Source organism: Coregonus lavaretus (genome assembly GCF_964263955.1).
Source record: "Coregonus lavaretus genome assembly, chromosome: 30".
Classification (NCBI taxonomy): domain Eukaryota; kingdom Metazoa; phylum Chordata; class Actinopteri; order Salmoniformes; family Salmonidae; genus Coregonus; species Coregonus lavaretus.
In genome coordinates this window covers 5,680,699-5,702,957 of record NC_140017.1, presented here as the reverse complement: position 1 = coordinate 5,702,957, position 22,259 = coordinate 5,680,699, and the positions used below count along the sequence as shown (strand labels likewise).

The following is a 22,259-nucleotide window of genomic DNA, read 5'->3' as shown; positions in this document are numbered from 1 at the left end:
GCTCTAGGAAGAGTCTTGGTGGTTCCAAACTTCTTCCGTTTAAGAATGATAGAGGCCACTGTTTTCTTGGGGAACTTCAATGCTGCAGAATATTTTGGGTACCCTTCCCCATATCTGTGCCTCGACAAAATCCTGTCTCGGAGGTCTACGGACAATTCCTTCAACCCAAATTGAATTTACCTCAGGTGGAATCCATTCAAGGTGTAGAAACATCTCAAGGATGATCAATGGAAACAGGATGCACCTGAGCTCAAATTCAAGTCTCATTGCAAAGGGTCTGAACACTTTTGTAAATAAGGTATTTCTGTTTTTAATTTTTAATAAATGCTTTGTGATTATGGGGTATTATGTGTAGATTGCTGAGGAAAAAATTTATGTAATACATTTTAGAATAAGGCTGTAACGTAACAAAATGTGGAAAAAGGGGGAGGGGCTGAATACTTTCCAAATGCACTGTATATACAGTTGAAGTCGGAAGTCTACATACACCTTAGCCAAATACATTTAAACTCAGTTTTTCACAATTCCTGACATTTAATCCTAGTAAAAATTCCCTGTCTTAGGTCAGTTAGGATCACCACTTTATTTTAAGAATGTGAAATGTCAGAATAATAGTAGAGAGAATGATTTATTTCAGCTTTTATTTCTTTCATCACATTCCCAGTGGGTCAGAAGTTTACATACACTCAATTAGTATTTGGTAGCATTGCCTTTAAATTGTTTAACTTGGGTCAAACGTTTCGGGTAGCCTTCGACAAGCTTCCCACAATAAGTTGGGTGAATTTTGGCCCATTCCTCCTGACAGAGCTGGTGTAACTGAGTCAGGTTTGTAGGCCTCCTTGCTCGCACACGCATTTTAAGTTCTGCCCACAACTTTTCTATAGGATTGAGGTCAGGGCTTTGTGATGGCCACTCCAATACCTTGACTTTGTTGTCCTTACGCCATTTTGCCACAACTGTGGAAGTATGCTTGGGGTCATTGTCAATTTGGAAGACCCATTTGCGACCAAGCTTTTAACTTCCTGACTGATGTCTTGAGATGTTGCTTCAATATATCCACATAATTTTCCTTCCTCATGATGCCATCTATTTTGTGAAGTGCACCAGCCCCTCCTGCAGCAAAGCACCCCCACAGCATGAGGCTGCCACCCCTGTGATTCACGGTTGGGATGGTGTTCTTCAGCTTGCAAGCTGCCCCCTTTTTCCTCCAAACATAACGATGGTCATTATGGCCAAACAGTTCTATTTTTGTTTCATCAGACCAGAGGACATTTCTCCAAAAAGTAAGATCTTTGTCCCCATGTGCAGTTGCAAACCGTAGTCTGGCTTTTTTATGGCAGTTTTGGAGCAGTGGCTTCTTCCTTGCTGAGCGGCCTTTCAGGTTATGTCGATATAGGACTTGTTTTACTGTGGATATAGATACTTTTGTACCTGTTTCCTCCAGCATCTTCACAAGGTCCTTTGCTGTTGTTCTGGGATTGATTTGCACTTTTCGCACCAAAGTTTGTTCATCTCTAGGAGACAGAACGCGTCTCCTTCCTGAGCCGTATGATGGCTGCGTGGTTCCATGGTGTTTATACTTGCGTACTATTGTTTGTACAGATGAACGTGGTACCTTCAGGCGTTTGGAAATTGCTCCCAAGGATGAACCAGACTTGTGGAGGTCTAAAAAAAAAATTCTGAGGTCTTGGCTGATTTATTTTTATTTTCCCATGATGTCAAGCAAAGAGGCACTGAGTTTGAAGGTAGGCCTTGAAATACATCCACAGGTACACCTCCAATTGACTCAAATGATGTCAATTAGCCTATCAGAAGCTTCTAAAGCCATGACATCATTTTCTGGAATTTTCCAAACTGTTTAAAGGCACAGTCAACTTAGTGTATGTAAACTTCTGACCCACTGGAATTGTGATACAGTGAATTATAAGTGAAATAATCTGTCTGTAAACAATTGTTGGAAAAATGACTTGTGTCATGCACAAAGTAGATGTCCTAACCGACTTGCCAAAACTATAGTTTGATAACAAGAAATTTGTGGAGTGGTTGAAAAATGAGTTTTAATGACTCCAACCTAAGTGTATGTAAACTTCCGACTTCAACTGTATATATATTTATATTCCGGACTCTGACATTGCTCGTTCTGATATTTCTTAATTTCTTTATTTTTCACTTTTTGGATTATGTGTGTATTATTTTGTATTGCTAGGTATTACTGCAATCAGAGAAACAGCGTTATGCCAGTGTAAGGGCTGAGAGGTTGAGGAGGGTGTGTGAGTGCGTGTGCCTGCATACGTGTATCTTACTTTTATCACATTTCAATGACTCCTCCTGAGCCGTTTGACTGATAGCCTTTCACACTGTGAGGGTCTTCATCAAATATTTAGTGGTGGTCATCCCTGATCCCTGCATGGCAAGATAAAAATATTTCTCTCACATCATATACAGTATACTTTATATCAGTCCATACAACACATTATTATTATTTTATCAAGAAGCTGTGGGTTGCCGTAGACAGGGAAGAAGGCCTTGTGAATCGGGCAGTGATCATCCAAAAGAAAGAAAGATAAAGAAAAAGAAAGACAATAAATGATGCTTGGCATTACTTTCAGTAGCCTCTGCATTGTCCCCACGACTCCTCTCTGCACGGTGTCTTCAGTAGCAGCGGGGGACCGTGGGAGCACTGTACTCAGCAAACCTGTGGCTCTCTGAGGCCAAGAGAAATAACAATATGCAGTCAGTGGGAAAATAAACAAAGTGAGTGGGGAAAGAAACAGAGCAGTCATCTGCTAAATGGCATATTATTATTATTATTATTATTATTATTATTATCAACACCCGCTGTTGATATTCTGTCACATTTAATGACCCAGAGAGTGAGATCCTTATTGTCACACTGAATTTCAGAGAGAGAGAGAGAGCATCTCGTGAATGTATGTCGAGAGAAGTTTTGAATAGTTTTTAGCCCCTTGAGAGAGACTGCTCAGACCAAAATGTGGTGTTCTTTTACGTGTTCTAATCATAACTTTTCAATGCCTCAGAAAACATGCTGACGACGAAGCAGGAATTGGGTATATCTCTAAAACTAGTAGCTACACATAAAAAAGGTATTGTTTCGTTTTGTTTCTCTCCAAATACCCATCTCTTCCATCTTAGTTTGCATATGAAAAATGCTTGCGATATGGATAGAGCATGGTAGGCCAGAAGGACAATAGAGAAGTGTCAGTGAGAGATGCAGTGGTATTGGTCTCATCAGTAGAACTGCGTCGGGGCCCTGTGGTGCTAGGTGGTGAGATTCATACCACTCACTGTGATGATGCCCCCGTCGGGATCACTCAGGAAGCCCAAGCATACGCCACTGATGGAAACAGCATGCTCCTGCAAGATAAGCGAGAAAGGTTACTCAAATTTTCACTCTACATTTCACTTTTTCATAGGGGTGCTTATGATTATACCAAAGGGGCTGAAACAAAAGCTCTCAGTGCTCTCTTTGTTCTTGTTCTTCCACTCACCTCCCTCCCTCACTCTTCCCATCGAATTGATGTGTTACCCTTATATGTGGGCCAAGGACTAGTTAATCACAGCCCAACTCCAAATGGCACCCCTGGTCAAAAGCAGTGCACTATTTAGGAAATATGGTGCTATTTGGGAAACGCACAGCCTAACAGCCTATCGTACCTGGATGGCTGTGGAGGAATTACCGGAGAGGTTGATCATCAGTCCCAGGAGGGGATAAAGGATCTCTCTGTCTTCACAGTGAGTTTACCACTCCTGTAATAGAGAACCACAATAGAGAAGATATGCTACAAATCACTTGCCTATGCTGTATGTGATGTAGCCAACTCTGTACAATAAGCTCCTACATGACAAGGAACAATGGGCTACACAGTGTATATAGTATGGGACACGGCCAATAAATCACAGGAGGCTACAAACACAAATCAGTATTATATAATTTTGCATGAGTCATGACATGCGGTACCATATACGTCCCGTATTATCGGCATACGATCCCCAGTTATTGGCCACCTTACTATTTTGTTCAATTACAAGTTTAATTTAGTTCAAAAAAGAGACACCAACCACGTACCCGAAGTGTTTACTAGATAGTTGACTAGTTGGCTAGCCTTCCGGTAAAAAAAACGTAACTTACAAAAATTGCAATGAAAATCGGTGGTCAGCTAGCTAGAACGGTGTCTTTAGTCACAAAACTTTCCGTTATTTTCCAGTCCATTTAAATGTTGACCTCGAGGTGACTTAGTCCACCAACCGCTAGAGAGTGTCCGAAGTTAGGGGAAAATTAGCAACATTCTTATGAAGTCCAAGATTAACTCCTTTCTCTCAGCTGTGGAGGGGGTATTTGCCAGACAGGCCTGGGTCTGTGTTCTTGTTTGGACTGAAAAAAATGTAGAAAATAAAGAACAATGGTTACATTTTGTAAATTAAGATTACTCAGGTTGAGCGCAATAGCAGGCCTATAGTGGATCGCAAGCTTTGAAGCTAAGCACACTCTCTCCTGAAGCGACACATACACAGACACACACAGTTCATAAACCTGACAGCAGTATGTCTCACACACAACGACATTTTCAAACAATGATAGTTAACAAAAAATAGTGGGAAAAAAGTCACAAAAAATATGTCTGTGACTTGCTGCTTTTGTAATTCCTAACTTGTCACTTGTTGTGATAGCTCCATCACGTCACTTTGGCTAACTTGTTAACGTTAGCTAGCTAACATTACCTCAACTAAGTTAGCTAAATGACGTGATGGAGCTGGAGTGACAACATGGGAAGCTTGCCAGTACAGTCCTCGTACAGTTCAGCTGGAAACTCCCTGGCCTGTTCCTGGCTGTTATTCTGGTCGCCAAGTGTTTACTCCTCAGCTCCTCTGCTGTAAATCTGGGCATTTTTTTTGTTAGATACTTCTCTCCTCGGACATCTGTCATTACTTCACGGCGCTGTCTGCACCCTGCACCTCTCACTCACACAGGGGAAGGGCTACAATGGGTAGAGTGGGCTAGGCCTCTGGCTTTTTCTTCTTCTGTGGGTTTTATGGTGGACTACATCCAAAAGTTGCATTGCCGCCACCAACTGGACGGTCTGAAACCACAAACTATATAAAATAAAAAATTAAACCATACTTCATAGTGATACTAACTTACTCCACCGTAATAAAAATAGTACATTGCCAAAACAAACAAAACTATTTTAGTTCTCTATATCTACCTTCTCAGGCTATAGGACCTGATAGACTGGTACGGCTTTTGACAATATTCCATGTAACTCTTTTGCTGAGAAATCTTTCAGCCCCAGGAACCGTTCCGCTGCAACCACAATGATTTCTATCTTCCTAGATCTTTTCTCCACCTTGGCAGTGCCATTAATCACCATTGCTATAAAGGCCACAAAGTCCACCTTTTTAACCTTTAAAATGTCAGGATCATCTTGGTGAAAGGCAACCCCTGCAGCTTGCATTGAAGGCCTATCCACCACCATGGACTCTTCAGGAGCACCATTCAAACTCTCAACCCTTTTAACCACTGCTGCATAGGAAATGCTCTGTACAACCCTAACTTTGGCCAATTCATTTTATTTCACCCTTGTTGGGCATTCAAAAGACGTGGCTTCATGGTTCCCACCACAATTGCAACATTTTACTTTTTCATCACTTTTATAACACATTAAATGATATTTTCCACAACTTGGACATCTCGGTTTCTCCCTTCTGCAAACCCTTGACACATGACCAAAAGCTTTACAGTGATCACACTGCATTGGTCTTGGGATAAATGCTCTGACTTTATAGTTTATATACCCCAACTGCACTTGACTAGGGAGAGACTCCATATCAAAAAACAAAAGAACAGATAAACTCGTCACTTTTTCATCATTCAATTTTTTTTAGATTTGCTATCAGCTGGCAGCTTATTCTTAGCTTTAGAATCCTATTCATTAGATTTGAAATTCATCGGATTTTCATCGGAATTGTAGCGGGTGATTTGGACGGAGTCAGGCGCAGGAGGTGTAAATCACAGAATAATAGTTTATTCGGCCAATACATCGGATCGCAGCAATGCGTAAAACAACTACAGTGCGACTTAACGGGGCACTGGGAAAAACAAAACACACGGGTGAATATCCCGGCGATAAAGTACATAATGCTCCACCGAGCTATCGACACCTCCACATGGAAACAATCACACACAGACATGGGGTGCAGAGGGAATACTTATACAGGGACTGATGAGGAGATATGAACCATGTGTGTGTAAAAAGCAAGACAAAACAAATGGAATGATGAGAAGAGGAGCGGCAGTGGTTAGAAATAAATAAATAAATAAATTCATTAAAAATCCTACAGTGTGATTTTCTGGATTTTTTTTTCTCATTTTGTCTGTCATAGTTGACGTGTACCTATGATGAAAATTACAGGCCTCTCATCTTTTTAAGTGGGAGAACTTGCACAATTGGTGGCTGACTAAATACTTTTTTCCCCACTGTATAATAATAATTATGTCCCTCCCAACTTCTAAAACCAAAGTTGCGCCACTGAGAATTTGTATGGATTTTTTCCTTTGAAGTGATAGCATTGTGATAGCATTGTTCTCCAAACACTGTCGAAGGCTGCCGCCGAAACATATCCATTTGTTCTGACATCTGCTCCTAAAAAAATACATTAAAACATAAAGAATATTTCAGTGAGTGCGGGTTTTTCCCTCCAAATAATAACATCCACCATTTTGTTACGAAAAGCTATTTATTGCATTAGCTACAGTGTACATATTTGTTTTCTGTGGCAAAGTTCTCCAAAATAGCTAACGCTGTGGTTTCCAGCTGGCTCTGTGTGGATATGCACACCATCAAGTTTCCCACCAACCTGCAGAGTGGTGTGAGAAAGACGAACATTTTCATTAGCACTTTTCTTTAAGCCAAGACAATTATCCAACTTGCTATGTCATTGTTTTAATGATTACATATGATGGATGACACAATATTCTGAATAGCAGGCACCGGTAAGTGCAAATGCAGCAAGAGAGCTGATGTGAGACTAAATACCTTCAGCAACAGGGACAGTTCCAGTGACAGTTGTAGCAAAGATTGACTGTAATCATATGTTGCATGCAGTTTGAATCGATTTGAATGCTATTTGTCAGGGGATGATAGTAGGCCTACCTTAAATGCAATAGCAACAATATAATTGCACTTGCCTCCTTAATTGAGAGATTTTCTACATCAAATGCATTTCCCCTATTTTGACATTGGCACAACAGGTTTTGGATAGCTGTATAATTGAATGGATAGCTGTATCATATTTTATCTTGGTAACAAGTTTTCATGAATTTTGGTGTGGTAAAAGGGGCAGTCTGGGATTCAAACAACAAAGAAGTGGTCACCCCAAATGGTAGTTTTAATCATGTTTTGAAGCTACAAAGTGTGAGTTTACAATTACATTGTTTACAAACAATGGAGTAAAACAAGCTTATATTTTGTGGGTTCTGCAAAACATGAGGTATGTATAAATTATATTCTTCAAGAATCAATGTCTATATCATTCATAAAAAATGGATGTACCAATCCCAGATTGCCCCTTAAGCACATATTGCTTGTGTAACTACAGAACAAGTGGGCACTTAATAAGGAGTTGGCAAAAACAGATGACAGGCAGAATAACGACAAAACAATGGGATACTGGAAGTCATTTGGCATTTGATGAATTTTTTTCTCACCATTTCTCTTGACAAAAAAATCTATGTGCAAAAAAGACGAGAAAATATCACTCTAATGTCTGTCTACAAACCATTTCCATCGCAAATCACCCTCCACAATTTCAGTATGGACTTGCATAGCTCCTCTGCGCATGGCGCTGTCGATTTCTGCAACAAGCAACTGAAAATAAAGAAACCCAATTGCATATTTTTCTCATTACTTTGTGCTGAAAACTTGAACCACTTTCCTGACAATCTGTGCTGGTCTGAAATATGACCACAAGTCCACAATGCTACACAAGAACAATTGTGGTCGACTTTAGGTTAATAATAACCTATCTAATTTGACATGAGGGAGTCGTGATTAGTGTCTCACCCCACATAACACCTACTATATATAGTACATTGCGTGGGGCACAGCACATTACAGGTTCATCCAAATCTCTAAAGGAGCTCATTCTATTGTGGCTATATTTAACTAGCAACTAACAGAAAGAGAGTGACTTTGAAAGACAGCATCTCTTTGGTTTGAAAAACTTTTTGGGTCCATGGTTTGCTCTGACTGTCCCTAACTCCAGTCAGTCAGTCAGGGGCATCTCTCGAGTCTCTTTACCCTCTTACGGTGTCATTGGTTTGGATGATACTGAAGCCATTGTTTAATCGGAACAGCGTCTGGCCAGTGCCTGGTAGGAAGAGCAGATAACATCAGGACTGGGAGGCCTTTCCCTACCTCAGTGAGCCCAATACATCATCACAGTGTGCCCGTGGCCAGGCTTCAGAAACACATTGCCTGGCGGTCAAGGGCAGGAGAGAGTGGAAAAAATTAAACTAATCCAGAGCCAAAGGTCCTCCTCTATTTCCCTCATAAAGACGATGAGACCGGGCCTGTGTGCAGAGAACATGTAGGAGAAGAGGGAAAAAAAGATCTGCCAAGGTGATTTGGTGGCGAGAGAGCTGGTAATGCTAAGCAGGTCGTTTCTACACTCTCCTTGGAGATGTTCAACTGTGAATTATGTAACGTTTGCCCTTTCATTGAATGACATTGTAAGACAGTCAGTATTACAATCAGTAGATCATCTGACGGGTTGTATCCATCCATATGAAGAGGGAAGTGAAAACCCAGACTGGAAATGTTAGGTAGTAGTCTACCATTGACATCATTGATTATTGTCACTGATGGTCAAGTAGTTTGTTCTAATTGATACTGGTAGTTCACACATATTATGTAAATGTAACATTATAGTGGGAACATGTGTGCATCTTAAAGGCTCAGTGCAGTCAAAATTCAGTTTTTCCTGTGTTTTGTATCATATTGTATAACAGCTGATGAAACTAACACTGTAAAAGTGTGAAAAAATGTGATCAGTGTTATTTCCTGTTGGTTGAAAATACAATTTACACAGGACCTTTAAGTTTTGGCTTGCCTGGAGACATCACCAAGTGGTAAATTGGTTATAGACCAATTACAAAGAGAGTTCCATACCTCTCTGCCACTCCCAGACAGTCCTAGCAAAATTTTTGCTTGAGAAATAGTTTTTTGCTAAAATATTTTAATGGAAAACATTTACAGTAAGGTACTTAATTGTTACCCAGAAATTATTTGATATTGATATAAAAACAGCTGCATTGGGCCTTTAAATTATGTCAAATGTGATAAATCTGTGACACCTAAAATGTCAAATGATTCAACATAAAGGCTTGTATACACTAGCTACTGTGCAGCACTACACCATTTTTGCACAAGTCATCCAGTACTGTACCTCTGCATTCTACACAATCTGAGATGTTGGTAATAGAACAGCTCCCAAATGGATGCTTGGATTGTAAACACATATTTATTATTCCACTTCCGTGTGTCCTTTCCTTACCTAGTGCCTCGGCAGGGCAATATTGGGGAGTTTGCTGAACTGTGACAAACAAAATTAACCATGAAGAGAAATCAATACTGCAGAGGGGTCAGGTCAGGTCTTCCCTTCTGGATTTTATTTTCAGAGGATTACAAATTGACCATAACCAACACAACAAACATTAGGTCTGTGCAGTGATTTGAGCTCCACACAGTTTCACATTTCTTCAGTAACTGTAGATTAACTGCATTTTTCAGAGTCGACTACAAGAACCATGAATAAGAGAAACCCACCTGTCAACGCTGTCCTCCCTTGACCTGAAGGAGCATCCATTGACATCCATTTGGCCTACAAGATAGGATGAGGGTTGGGGAAGCGAAGCGAGAAATAACATTCACCTACACTCACACAGGATTTGGAGGGAGGGTGAAGCTCCCAACAGAGTACTCACAGTCTGTAATGGCGTGTGACAGAAGATTGAGCCCTCCGCAGTAGTATAACGGGAACTGATCGGGTCTGTCCAGCTTTTTCAACAGTTGGAGCACTGTCGTGGCCTTTTCTTCTCCCTTATCAAACTCCTCCCAAGCTTTGCTTTCCTGGCATTCTCTTTCTTCCTCCAAATCCACTTGGGTCAGATACTCTTGAAGAAGAAAGGAGAGAACATGGGCTCAGAGACAGATGGCTTCTGAGGAGCCTAGCATGGGGTAACCTCATTGCGGTGGATCAAAGGAGTGTAGGACAGTATGACAACCGTTTCATAATATGCATTCCTATGTTGTAAATAGCATCATATATTGTAAACAGCTAGTAGGGCCACAGATTAGAAAGGATACAACTTTCAAGGAGGCAACACAAATGTTCCCTAACCCTACTGAATTAAAGGTACAGTGAGGGAAAAAAGTATTTGATCCCCTGCTGATTTTGTATGTTTGCCCAGTGACAAAGACATGATCAGTCTATAATTTTAATGGTAGGTTTATTTGAACATTGAGAGACAGAATAACAACAAAAAAATCCAGAAAAACGCATGTCAAAAATTTTATAAATTGATTTGCATTTTAATGAGGGAAATAAGTATTTGACCCCTCTGCAAAAAATGACTTAGTACTTGGTGGCAAAATCCTTGTTGGCAATCACAGAGGTCAGACGTTTCTTGTAGTTGGCCACCAGGTTTGCACACATCTCAGGAGGGATTTTGTTCCACTCATCTTTGCAGATCTTCTCCAAGTCATTAAGGTTTCGAGGCTGACGTTTGGCAACTCGAACCTTCAGCTCCCTCCACAGATTTTCTATGGGATTAAGGTCTGGAGACTGGCTAGGCCACTCCAGGACCTTAATGAGCTTCTTCTTGAGCCACTCCTTTGTTGCCTTGGCCGTGTGTTTTGGGTCATTGTCATGCTGGAATACCCATCCACGACCCATTTTCAATGCCCTGGCTGAGGGAAGGAGTTTCTCACCCAGGATTTGACAGTACATGGCCCCGTCCATCGTCCCTTTGATGCGGTGAAGTTGTCCTGTCCCCTTAGCAGAAAAACACCCCAAAAGCATAATGTTTCCACCTCCATGTTTGACGGTGGGGATGGTGTTCTTGGGGTCATAGGCAGCATTCCTCCTCCTCCAAACACGGCGAGTTGAGTTGATGCCAAAGAGCTCGATTTTGGTCTCACCTGACCACAACACTTTCACCCAGTTCTCCTCTGAAACATTCAGATGTTCATTGGCAAACTTCAGACGGCCCTGTATATGTGCTTTCTTGAGCAGGGGGACCTTGCGGGCGCTGCAGGATTTCAGTCCTTCACGGCGTAGTGTGTTACCAATTGTTTTCTTGGTGACTATGGTCCCAGCTGCCTTGAGACCATTGACAAGATCCTCCCGTGTAGTTCTGGGCTTATTCCTCACCGTTCTCATGATCATTGCAACTCCACGAGGTGAGATATTGCATGGAGCCCCAGGCCGAGGGAGATTGACAGTTCTTTTGTGTTTCTTCCATTTGCGAATAATCGCACCAACTGTTGTCACCTTCTCAACAAGCTGCTTGGCGATGGTCTTGTAGCCCATTCCAGCCTTGTGTAGGTCTACAATCTTGTCCCTGACATCCTTGGAGAGCTCTTTGGTCTTGGCCATGGTGGAGAGTTTGGAATCTGATTGATTGATTGCTTCTGTGGACAGGTGTCTTTTATACAGGTAACAAACTGAGATTAGGAGCACTCCCTTTAAGAGTGTGCTCCTAATCTCAGCTCGTTAACTGTATAAAAGACACCTGGGAGCCAGAAATCTTTCTGATTGAGAGGGGGTCAAATACTTATTTCCCTCATTAAAATGCAAATCAATTTATAACATTTTTGACATGCGTTTTCTGAATTTTGTTTGTTGTTATTCTGTCTCTCACTGTTCAAATAAACCTACCATTAAAATTATAGACTGATCATTTCGTTGTCAGTGGGCAAACGTACAAAATCAGCAGGGGATCAAATACTTTCTTCCCTCACTGTATATGAATAGAGGGTACATACATTTCTGATTAATCAGGAATAATCACATCCCTGAAGATGGTGGGTTAGCCTAGGCCCTAGGGTTCCCCTACTGGCGGTGATTTTATTTGGCCCTCCAAGTTTTATGAGCCCCAAAAAATAATATATATATATTTATTTATTTATTTAGGAACATAAAAAACACCAGCAAATCAGCTCCAATTGATTTTAATTTAGAAAATCTGTTCCAAAGTATTTCCACGCATAATAGAGATATTTGTGATCGTATACAAATGTAAGCAAGGTTTGAAATTATTATGTTTTAGTCAAATGTTATATCTGTTTGAGCTTCTTGCAGTCAATTTGCAGCCTACAAATGATTTGTAATTATGTTCCGGCCCTCTGAGCATCCGCTCAACAAAAAATAATCTAGTTGATGATCCTTGCCCTATGGTTACATGGGTCATATATAACCCCTTACATAGGATGACTTTGCTGAGTTTGCTCATAAATTATTTGTGAGGCATCTATGTAGTGTTTATGGAGATGTTATGAATGCTCAATAAAGCCTTTATAAATTGTAGTTTGTTTAAGTGGGACCATGAGCGAATCTGATTAATAGACTTCAGTAGCCAACAAAACCTTTCAGCGTGTTATCTGCCTTACCTTTGACAATCTTTTCCCATCCTGGCTCAATTTCCAGTATCTTTTGATAGCACATTTGCGACTGTAAAAGAGAGATATGTAAATTACGTTTCCTACACCTCCCTTTGGTCATGTGATCAGCTGATGCACTCTACCCAGAGCCATAGATCAATATATGTGACTCTGGTCTCACTAATACACACAGACAGAGAGTAAGCAGAAATGTCGAGACCATTAAATAAATAAATGCATTTTAAATATTGTATTAAGCAGAATGCTTGCAGAAATATATTTGCTGAAGGAAGGATAAGCTTAAAAGGTTTCAAAATATGCATTTTAGGAGATCAATATAAAGTTTGAAGAGGCAGATAGGCATCCAGAATGACTGAATACAGTTGTAGGCTGTTTTCTCTGCAATGCAGTTAGATATGATTCAAATGAAATGTAATGATGCCCACCTCATTATAATTCTTGAGTGCCAGGTGTGCTTTAACACACTTCTCATTACACTGTAAATAAATAATATGAGCAAGAGAATCATACGTCACATGTCAACTGAACATATAATCTGCAATATGGACATCATTACAAAGAAAATGTGCCAAAACATTTTCAATTGCAAATGTACTAAAGCATCAATGTGTCCAAATATGGTATTCACTTGAATTAGGCCAAACCCATTGTCCAGTTAGTTTGTATGTTTTTCTAAATAGATTGTCCTCAAAGGTGAGCACTGACTGTTTTTGTACTGCTTTTATTACCGACTCTAAGGGGATATGCAGGACTCCAACCCACATTCCTCCCCTCTCCACACCACTTGTACAGTTCATTGCTGGCTGATCACTGTACTGCATGGTCTGTTCTGTGCTCCCAGGACAGTACAGGATCACAAGTGCACTGCCTGGAATGAAGTTATGAAGAATGAGGGAGCAAGTGATTGACCCAAAGTTCCTAGTCAACCTTACCTTTAGAGCCAACTCACAGTCACGTATAGCCTCTTCATAATTATCCAGTTTGATATTCGACTGCAGACGAAAAAGTGGGGGAAAAGTGGACAGATGGTATTCAACATACTGTTTTTAAAAGGGCAAAGTTAAGTAAAGTGAGGCGAATCTGAAATTAAGTACTTGTGCTCTGTTGGTATACAGCGGTTGCATGTCTCGTTGCTTGTCTAAACTGTCGCTATGAAGCTTCACAGCTCCCTAGTGTTCTCCCTGGGCGTATGCTTCGTTCCCCTTTTCTTTGAGGGCTGAGGGAATAAAGACATAAACAAATACAGTGTCAGGTTAAAATGAGCTGACTTAAGAGAGACCCTAATTAGGAAATTGCAATGAAGAGCTAATCCATGCTAGAGAAATGTCTTCATACACACCATTTGCCTTTTCCTGTCTCATTTGTCTCCTTTTATGTCTGTCCTCTGCATCTGTTTCCATGACTTTCATGAAATTATCTTGAGAATTAAGGAGAATATAAAACAATATTCTTAAACAAGTGTTTTACATGGAATGTAAACTCTAAATTTATAAACATTCGTGGGTCATTAGTGGTCAGCTGGTCATGTAGTAGTTCATTCATGGAGTTGAATTTTGCCCTCCCTAAATGATGTGAAATGTGACGGGAATCCAATGGGGTTTACTCTATTCCACTCTTTGTAACAAAGTACCTGTACAGAGATTCAATTTTACACTAGACACAGAAGAGGACCATGTCAGAACCAATTAAAATGAATTGCAATTGAAATGGGACTACATTACATACTTTTCAGGGGGGGATTTAAAGAGCACTAATTGGATTGTGAAAGATAAATTATTTGGAAACATAAAAACAGGCACAGAATAAGTTAGTGGAAAAACAAAAAGAACTGGTGAAATGTATTCAAGAAAGATCAAGTGTAATATATTATAATAATAAAGCAAACTGGATGGAATATGGGGCAAATTATTTTGTAATCCTCAGCATACTACCAAAACAATTTACAGAAACTTGTTACAAATTACGAAGTCATCCATGATTCACCAAACAATATTCTGAACGAGGAATCAAAGTACTTTAAGCATATGTTTTCGTTTCAGTCTCCTCCATCTCCACTAACTGAAGTTAATTGTAAGGATTATTTTCTATTAATAGTGTAAAATTAACAGCTGTACAGAAAGACTCATGTGAAGGCCAAATTACAGAGGAGGAACTTCTTGATGCAATTAAAGCCGTTATGTCCGGGAAAACTCCAGGGCTGGATGTACTCAGAGGTCCGTTATTAACATGTTTTAACCACTCCTATAAAAATGGTAGACTATCAGATACTCAGCAAGAAGGTCTGATTTCACTATTACTGAAACATGACCCAGATGGTAAATATAAAGATTCAGTCCACCTAAAAAACTGGAGGCCCCTTACACTTCAGTGTTGTGATGCAAAGGTATTGTCTGATATTATTCATCCTAATCAGGATGGACGATACATTGGAGATAATATAAGACAAGTACTGGAAACAATAGAACACTATGAAAAATCTGGGAAACCGGGCCTGGTATTCATAGCTGATTTTGAAAAGGCCTTTGATAAAGTACAACTAGAATTTATATATAAATGCCTGGACTATTTTAATTTAGGAGAATCTCTTATACAATGGGTTAAAGTTATGTATAGTAACTCAAGGTGTAAAATAGTAAATAATGGCTACTTCTCAGAAAGTATTAAACTGTCAAGAGGAGTGAAACAAGGTTGTCCACTATTATGGCCATCGAAATGTTAGCTATTAAAATTAGATCCAACAATAATATCAAGGGGCTAGAAATCCAGGGCTTAAAAACAAAGGAGCCATTTACTTATTGCCCTGCCTACACCAAACGACTTGTTTTTAAAATGATATGAGCAAAAGATATTCCACTTTATTTGGAATGGCAAGCCAGACAAAATTTTATTGGGCCTATTTATATAATGAATATGAATTCGTAGAGCTGAAATTATTAAATATTAAAGAATTAAACCTCTCACTAAAGGCTTCAGTCATACAAAAATTGTATTTAAATCCGAACTGGTTTTCCAGCAGATTAGTAAGAATGGCTCACCTCGTGCCTTTTTCCTTTTATTCAGATTACAACCTCTCACTTTCGGTTATTTGAAAATGAAATAATCTGCAGAATATCACTATTTTTAAAACAAGCCACAGAAAGCTGGTTGCAATTTTAGTTTAATCCACCAAATAAGACAGAACAAATATTACAACAAATATTATGGTTAAACTCAAATATACTAATTAAAAATATATATATATATATACACTACCGTTCAAAAGTTTGGGGTGACTTAGAAATGTCCTTGTTTCCGAAAGAAAAGCTATTTTTCTGTCCATTCAAATAACATCAAATTGATCAAAAATACAGTGTAGACATTGTTAATGTTATAAATGGCTATTGCAGCTGGAAACGGCAAATTTTAATGGAATATCTACATAGGCGTACAGAGGCCCATTATCAGCAACCATCAGTCCTGTGTTCCAACGGCACGTTGTGTTTGCTAATCCAAGTTTATCATTTTAAAAGGCTAATTGATCATTAAAAAACTATTATGTTAACTATTATGTTAGCACAGCTGAAAACTGTTGTGCTGATTAAAGAAGCAATAAAACTGGCCTTCTTGAGACTAGTTGAGTATCTGGAGCATCAGCAATTGTGGGTTCAATTACAGGCTCAAAATGGCCAGAAACAAATAACTTTCTTCTGAAAGTCGGTAGTCTATTCTTGTTCTGAGAAATGAAGGCTATTCCATGCGAGAAATTGCCAAGAAACTGAAGATCTCGTACAACGCTGTGTACTACTCCCTTCACAGAACAGCGCAAACTGGCTCTAACCAGAATAAAACAGTCAGTGTTGATTTCGGGATGTAAGACGGGGATGTAGTAGTTTGCGGGGTTCGAATTGAACGACTCACTTATTCAACAAGAATAGTGGGGGGAGTAAAATAATTACTTTTGTGTTGCCGAATGAGTTGATAGTTTAAGAACTACTGAGAATAGAGCTGTAATGTGGACTATTGAATTGAAATACATGGAGTCTAAGGATAACCTCCATTATGGAACTTGGTGGAGGGAGAGGTATGGGTTTGAGGGGCGTCTAGACGCAGACAAACTTGAATCCATAATAAAACAGATGCACAAGGTGTGTAGAGATAGAGTAGAGAGACAGCGAGTAGAGGGGCTAGACACTGCTAGGGTGTGGCTCTCTGAAGCTCGGAAGAGAGAGGTAGGTCAGAGAAGGAAAAAGGAGGTTATGCAAAAGGAGGAAGAAAGAGAAGTAAAGGAGAGTGCCTCCCCCAAAGCAGAGGGCAGAAAGGTTAGATCCAGTCCTGACAGAACAGGCTTGGAAAGAGAACCCAGATGATGAGGTTGTTGTGTGTAGAAAAGATTAGGACAGGTCCCCTCACCTCCCCCGCCATATGACGGCCAAGCCGGAATGTTGGAGGAGGAAGGAGCAGTGGGGGGAGGGGTGAGACCAGTAAAGTGTGTGTAGAGGGGAAGAGGGGGAGAGCAAGATAGAGAGAGAAAGCGAGAGACAGAGAGAGAGAGAGAAAGGAGCTGGAATGTGGTAGGAAAGGATTGGGCAGCTGAGGAAGGAGACTGGACCTCAGGAAGGGAGGACAGGGTTATTTTACAGTGGGATCAGACGATAGAAAGTGTTTTAATTGTGACAAAACAGGACACATGGCAAGGGAGTGTAAAGCTCCTTCCAGGAATGACAGACAAAGACATTACCGCGACAGACAGAAAAGACAGAACAAAAATAGAAAGAGAGTGGAAGGTAACAGGAATAGAGGGGAAGTAAGTGAAGGGAACTGAATATTTGATGGCCACATTGGGAAAGTTTGAACCTCAGGAAGGAAGCCACATTTGTATTTATGTAGATGATATTCTATTAACTAATCCCACTCAAGAGGGATGTAAGAAAGATACACTCCAATTGTTATCCTTTATGGCAGAACAAGGACACTAAGTTAGCAAAAGGAAACTTCAACTCTGGCAGAGCGAGGTGATTTACGTAGGACATACCATAACTCAGGAGGGGCGAACATTAAACTCATCCAGGAAAACTGCTATACTTGAAGCACCAAAACCGTTAAACAAGAAAAATAATGATGAGCTTTTTGGGAATGATAAACTACTGTAGAGCTTGGGTACCCCATTATGCACTGCATACTGGTAAATAAAGTTATCTTATCTATGGGAAAGTAATGCAGGCCATGATAAAATCATTTGGAACTCAGAGGCGGAGGAACAATTTATAGAGATAAAAAGGTTGCTCACTTCCCAAACAGTCTTAGCTTTTCCTAGATATGACAGGCCTTTCACCCAAACGGTAGACTGTAGGGAGGGATATATGACATTGGTCTTGACTTAGAAACATGGTGATGAGGGAGATTTTTTAGTGGACTATGGAATAAAACTGGGTTAATCACGAACATAGAGTTAGAATTCTTTGTTGCTAGGCAAATAACTTAATTGGGTAATTTCACTGTGTGTGTGTGTGTGTGTGTGTGTGTGTGGGTGAAGTGGGAATCTGACCTAGGGTCAAATTGCTTGCTCTTACTTAAAATCCATGGCTGTCCTACCTTATCAGAGACTGAAACCAGACTGTGGCCTTTTGCCTCTCTCCTCAAACAAAGTGGAAAGAGCGGCCAGGGTTGAGCAGAGTTCAGGCTAAACCTTTGTCTCTCCATGGCTATCTTCTTGATTGATTACAGCAGGATGGGGTGGGGTTTTTGTATGTTTGAAAGATTTAAGTATGGACCTGTCATGTCCAACATATTATAACATAGTGGTCAGAGAGGGGCAGGATGTGGGTTTCAAAATAACTATTGCCAAACTCTCCAGTGGTTGGGGAGCATGCAATCGAAGGAAAGGTGTTCAGACTTATGCGCTGTACCTCTGTACGGGACCCACCTCTAGTTGCCCTTGGGCTAAAGTGTTTAAACATATTTGGGGAAAACATTATGAAAATGGACAGGACAGGTCATCTCGATGGGGCCTGAAACTAAATCTAGAAATACCAAAGTGTGTGGTAGAAATGGTAATAACGATAAAAACAGTAAACAAAGAGGACATTGCAAAAATGTATTGGGCCTGTGTAGGTGACTATGGTGCAGACCCCTGTATACAGTTTCAATTACAAACCGGGAATAACACCAAATTGGTAGGTCCTGTTGTGGACCCTTTGTTGGCACCAGAAAAAGTTGATTATACAAGAGATCCAACCGTTAATACTACCTCACCTCCCACAATTAAAGATTTTCTCTTACAGGAAATGAACCAAGGGGAGGTGGGGGGGAATCTCCAATGAAAATGTCTGGGTAAAATGGATGAATTATACAGCCAGGGCTTTGGGACAAACTAATTGTTATGCATGTTCCACTGGGCGACCAACCATGTTGACTGCTCCAATGCCATAGGCAATGTTTTCTTGTGTGTTGGATTTGGGATCTAACCAAAAAGAGGTTAACTGTACAGGGACAGGGTTGGCGAGATTGAAAAATGCTGCTAACCCACCTCAATTCACTCTAACTCCTGGGGAGTACCAGTGTTATAGACACAAGAATGGCACCAGGAATTTGGGTGATTTTAATGGAGGTAAGTCAGAAGTGAATGTTACTGATCTAAGTTCAGTGGCACAGGAGAAACTACTAAACCTCACAGCCCCTGTAACTGATGTATGGTGGGCGTGTTCCAGTAAATGCCGTATAAGGCAGACAATGCCAAAAGGGTGGGTAGGTACGTGCGCCCCGGTTCTACTGGTTCAGCCAGTTAGAATTAGTCACCAGAAACCAAGGAAAGGGTAGGAGGAGTTTTGACCAGAAGGAGAATAGCCCTATTTGGATGGATGCGATTGGGATACCAAGGGGGGTACCAGATGAATACAAAGCTATGAATCAAGTAGGGGAAGGATTTACTACCACGCTCTTTTGGTGGGTAACAATCGATACAAATGTGGATTGGATGAATTATATATATTACAACCAACAACGATTCGTGAACCACACTAGAGATGCAGTAATGGGGAACTCAGATCAATTATCCGCCACCTCACTCATGACTTGGCAAAATAGGTTGGCTCTCGATATGTTGCTGGCAGAGAAGGGCGGTGTCTGTAGAATGGTGGGGGGCCATTGTTGCACATTTATCCCCAATAACACAGCACCAGACGGTACTGTGGCAAGAGCTCTGATGGGGTTAACAGCTTAAAGCGAAGAGTGGGCTGAGAATTCTGGAATCAATACCTCTGTGAACAGATGGTTTGATGAAATGTTTGGGAAATGGAAAAGCATAGTAGCCTCAATTTTTGGGGCAGTTATTGCCTGTATGGGTATGCTTGTATTATGTGGTTGTTGTCTTGTTCCCTGTGTCCGAGGGTTGGTGAATAAGGCGTTGGAGAATGCAGTGGCCCAGCAGATGGTGAGATATGGGCCGATTGCAGATTCTGATCAGTGGAATGACGAATGCGATCCTCCAGGACTGGAGGACCCTGATAACCTGCAATTGATTTGCACCAAAGTACGTTCATCTCTAGGAGACAGAACGCATCTCCTTCCTGAGCGGTATGACGGCTGCGTGGTCCCATGGTGTTAATACTTGCGTACTATTGTTTGTAGAGATGCACGTGGTACCTTCAGGCATTTGGAAATTGCTCCCGTGGATGAACCAGACTTGTGGAGGTCTACAATTTTTTTGCTGAGGTCTTGGCTGATTTCTTTTGATTTTACCATGATGTCAAGCAAAGAGGCACTGAGTTTGAAGGTAGGCCTTGAAATACATCCACAGTTACACCTCCAATTGACTCAAATGATGTCAATTAGCCTATCAGAAGCTTCTAGCCATGACATCATTTTCTGGAATTTCCCAAGCTGTTTAAAGGCACAGTCAACTTAGTATGTAAACTTCTGACCCACTGGAATTGTGATACAGTGAATTATAAGTGAAATAATCTGTCTGTAAACAATTGTTGGAAAAATTGCTTGTGTCATGCACAAAGTAGATGTCCTAACCGACTTGCCAAAACTATAGTTTGTTAACAGGAAATTTGTGGAGTGGTTGAAAAACAAGTTTTAATGACTCCAACCTAAGTGTATGTAAACTTCCGACTTCAACTGTAAATAGTAAACAACATATGGGGGATTGGAAATGCTGCAGACAATTACATTGATAGAACCCACAATGTATCTGCAATATTTAAGCTGATCTACCTCCTAAGAAAAAATGAAATACAATTAAAAAAATAAAAACACAGGGATAGACTGTTAACGGAGCTTGATAGGCCGATCTTGGTAATCCAGTTAAGGGTATTGACATTCATAGACTATTGAATTGGGATCAAATTAGTGGAATTTACTGTGTGGTTGTCACTAAACCGATGTGGATGTGGTGGAGGAGTCAAGCGCAGGAAACAGAGGTTTAGTCCAACAATACTTTAATAGTCTAAGTAACACGAGTGAAAACCCCGACCTCGAAAATACACGAAGTGGCGAGGGAAAATACGCACACGCGTAAAACACTAAACATGAAAACAAAACGGAATACAAACACGTAGGATAGGCAAAGTGGCAACAAAATAACAACACACGATTACCCTAGAGCAAAACAAGGAACTTATAAGACACGTAATCAACACCCAAACAGACACAGGTGTGACAGACAGACAAAAGCAATCAAATACAGAAACATAGAGCGGTGGCAGCTAGTACTCCGGGGACGGCGAACGCCGAAGCCTGCCCGAACCAGGAGGAGGAGCAGCCTCGGCCGAAACCGTGACAGTACCCCCCCCCTTGACGCGCGGCCCCAGCCGCGCGCCGACCCCGGCCTCGGGGACGGCCAGGAGGACGCGGACCCGGGCGCGTGGGATGCCCACGGTGAAACTCAGTCAGGAGGGATGGATCGAGTATGTCCCTCCTGGGCACCCAGCACCGTTCCTCCGGGCCGTACCCCTCCCACTCCACGAGATACTGGAGACCACTCCTCCGGCGCCTCGAGTCCAAGATGGTCCGGACCCTGTACGCCGGGGCCCCCTCGATGTCCAAAGGGGGCGGAGGGGTCTCTCCTATCTCATCTTCTTGGAGTGGGCCAGCTACCACCGGCCTGAGAAGAGACACATGGAACGAGGGGTTAATATTTTTATACTCAATTGGCAGTTGTAACCTGTAACACACCTCGTTCAATCTTCTCAGGACTTTGAAGGGCCCCACAAACCGCCGACCCAGCTTCCGGCAGGGCAGGCGGAGGGGCAGGTTTCGAGTCGAGAGCCAGACTCGATCTCCCGGTGCGTACACCGGTCCCTCACTGCGGTGGCGATCGGCGCTCGCCTTTTGTTGACGGATGGCACGCTGCAGATGGACATGGGCAGCGTCCCACGTCTCCTCCGAGCGCCGAATCCACTCGTCCACCACAGGGGCCTCGATCTGGCTCTCGTGCCACGGTGCCAGGACCGGCTGATAACCTAAAACACACTGGAAAGGTGTTAAGTTGGTGGAGGAGTGGCGGAGAGAGTTCTGGGCCATCTCTGCCCAGGGGATGAACCTCGACCACTCCTCCGGCCGGTCCCGGCAATAGGA

The 22,259-nt window shown here is 41.4% G+C and overlaps 1 pseudogene across 1 annotated transcript in view; it reads right to left on the bottom strand.

The window, feature by feature from the left end:
- LOC311105723 (tetratricopeptide repeat protein 12-like) overlaps window positions 1–22,259 on the bottom strand; it is a 63,424-nt pseudogene that overhangs the window by 19,749 nt on the left and 21,416 nt on the right. Inside the window, exons 4-14 of the transcript in view lie at window positions 14,041–14,118; window positions 13,796–13,917; window positions 13,634–13,693; window positions 13,127–13,177; window positions 12,690–12,750; window positions 10,004–10,192; window positions 8,319–8,388; window positions 7,798–7,886; window positions 3,764–3,768; window positions 3,307–3,375; window positions 2,604–2,705 (exon numbers count right to left, since the gene is read on the bottom strand). The product of the transcript in view is annotated as a tetratricopeptide repeat protein 12-like (transcript). The remainder of the gene's footprint in view (window positions 1–2,603; window positions 2,706–3,306; window positions 3,376–3,763; window positions 3,769–7,797; window positions 7,887–8,318; window positions 8,389–10,003; window positions 10,193–12,689; window positions 12,751–13,126; window positions 13,178–13,633; window positions 13,694–13,795; window positions 13,918–14,040; window positions 14,119–22,259) is intronic.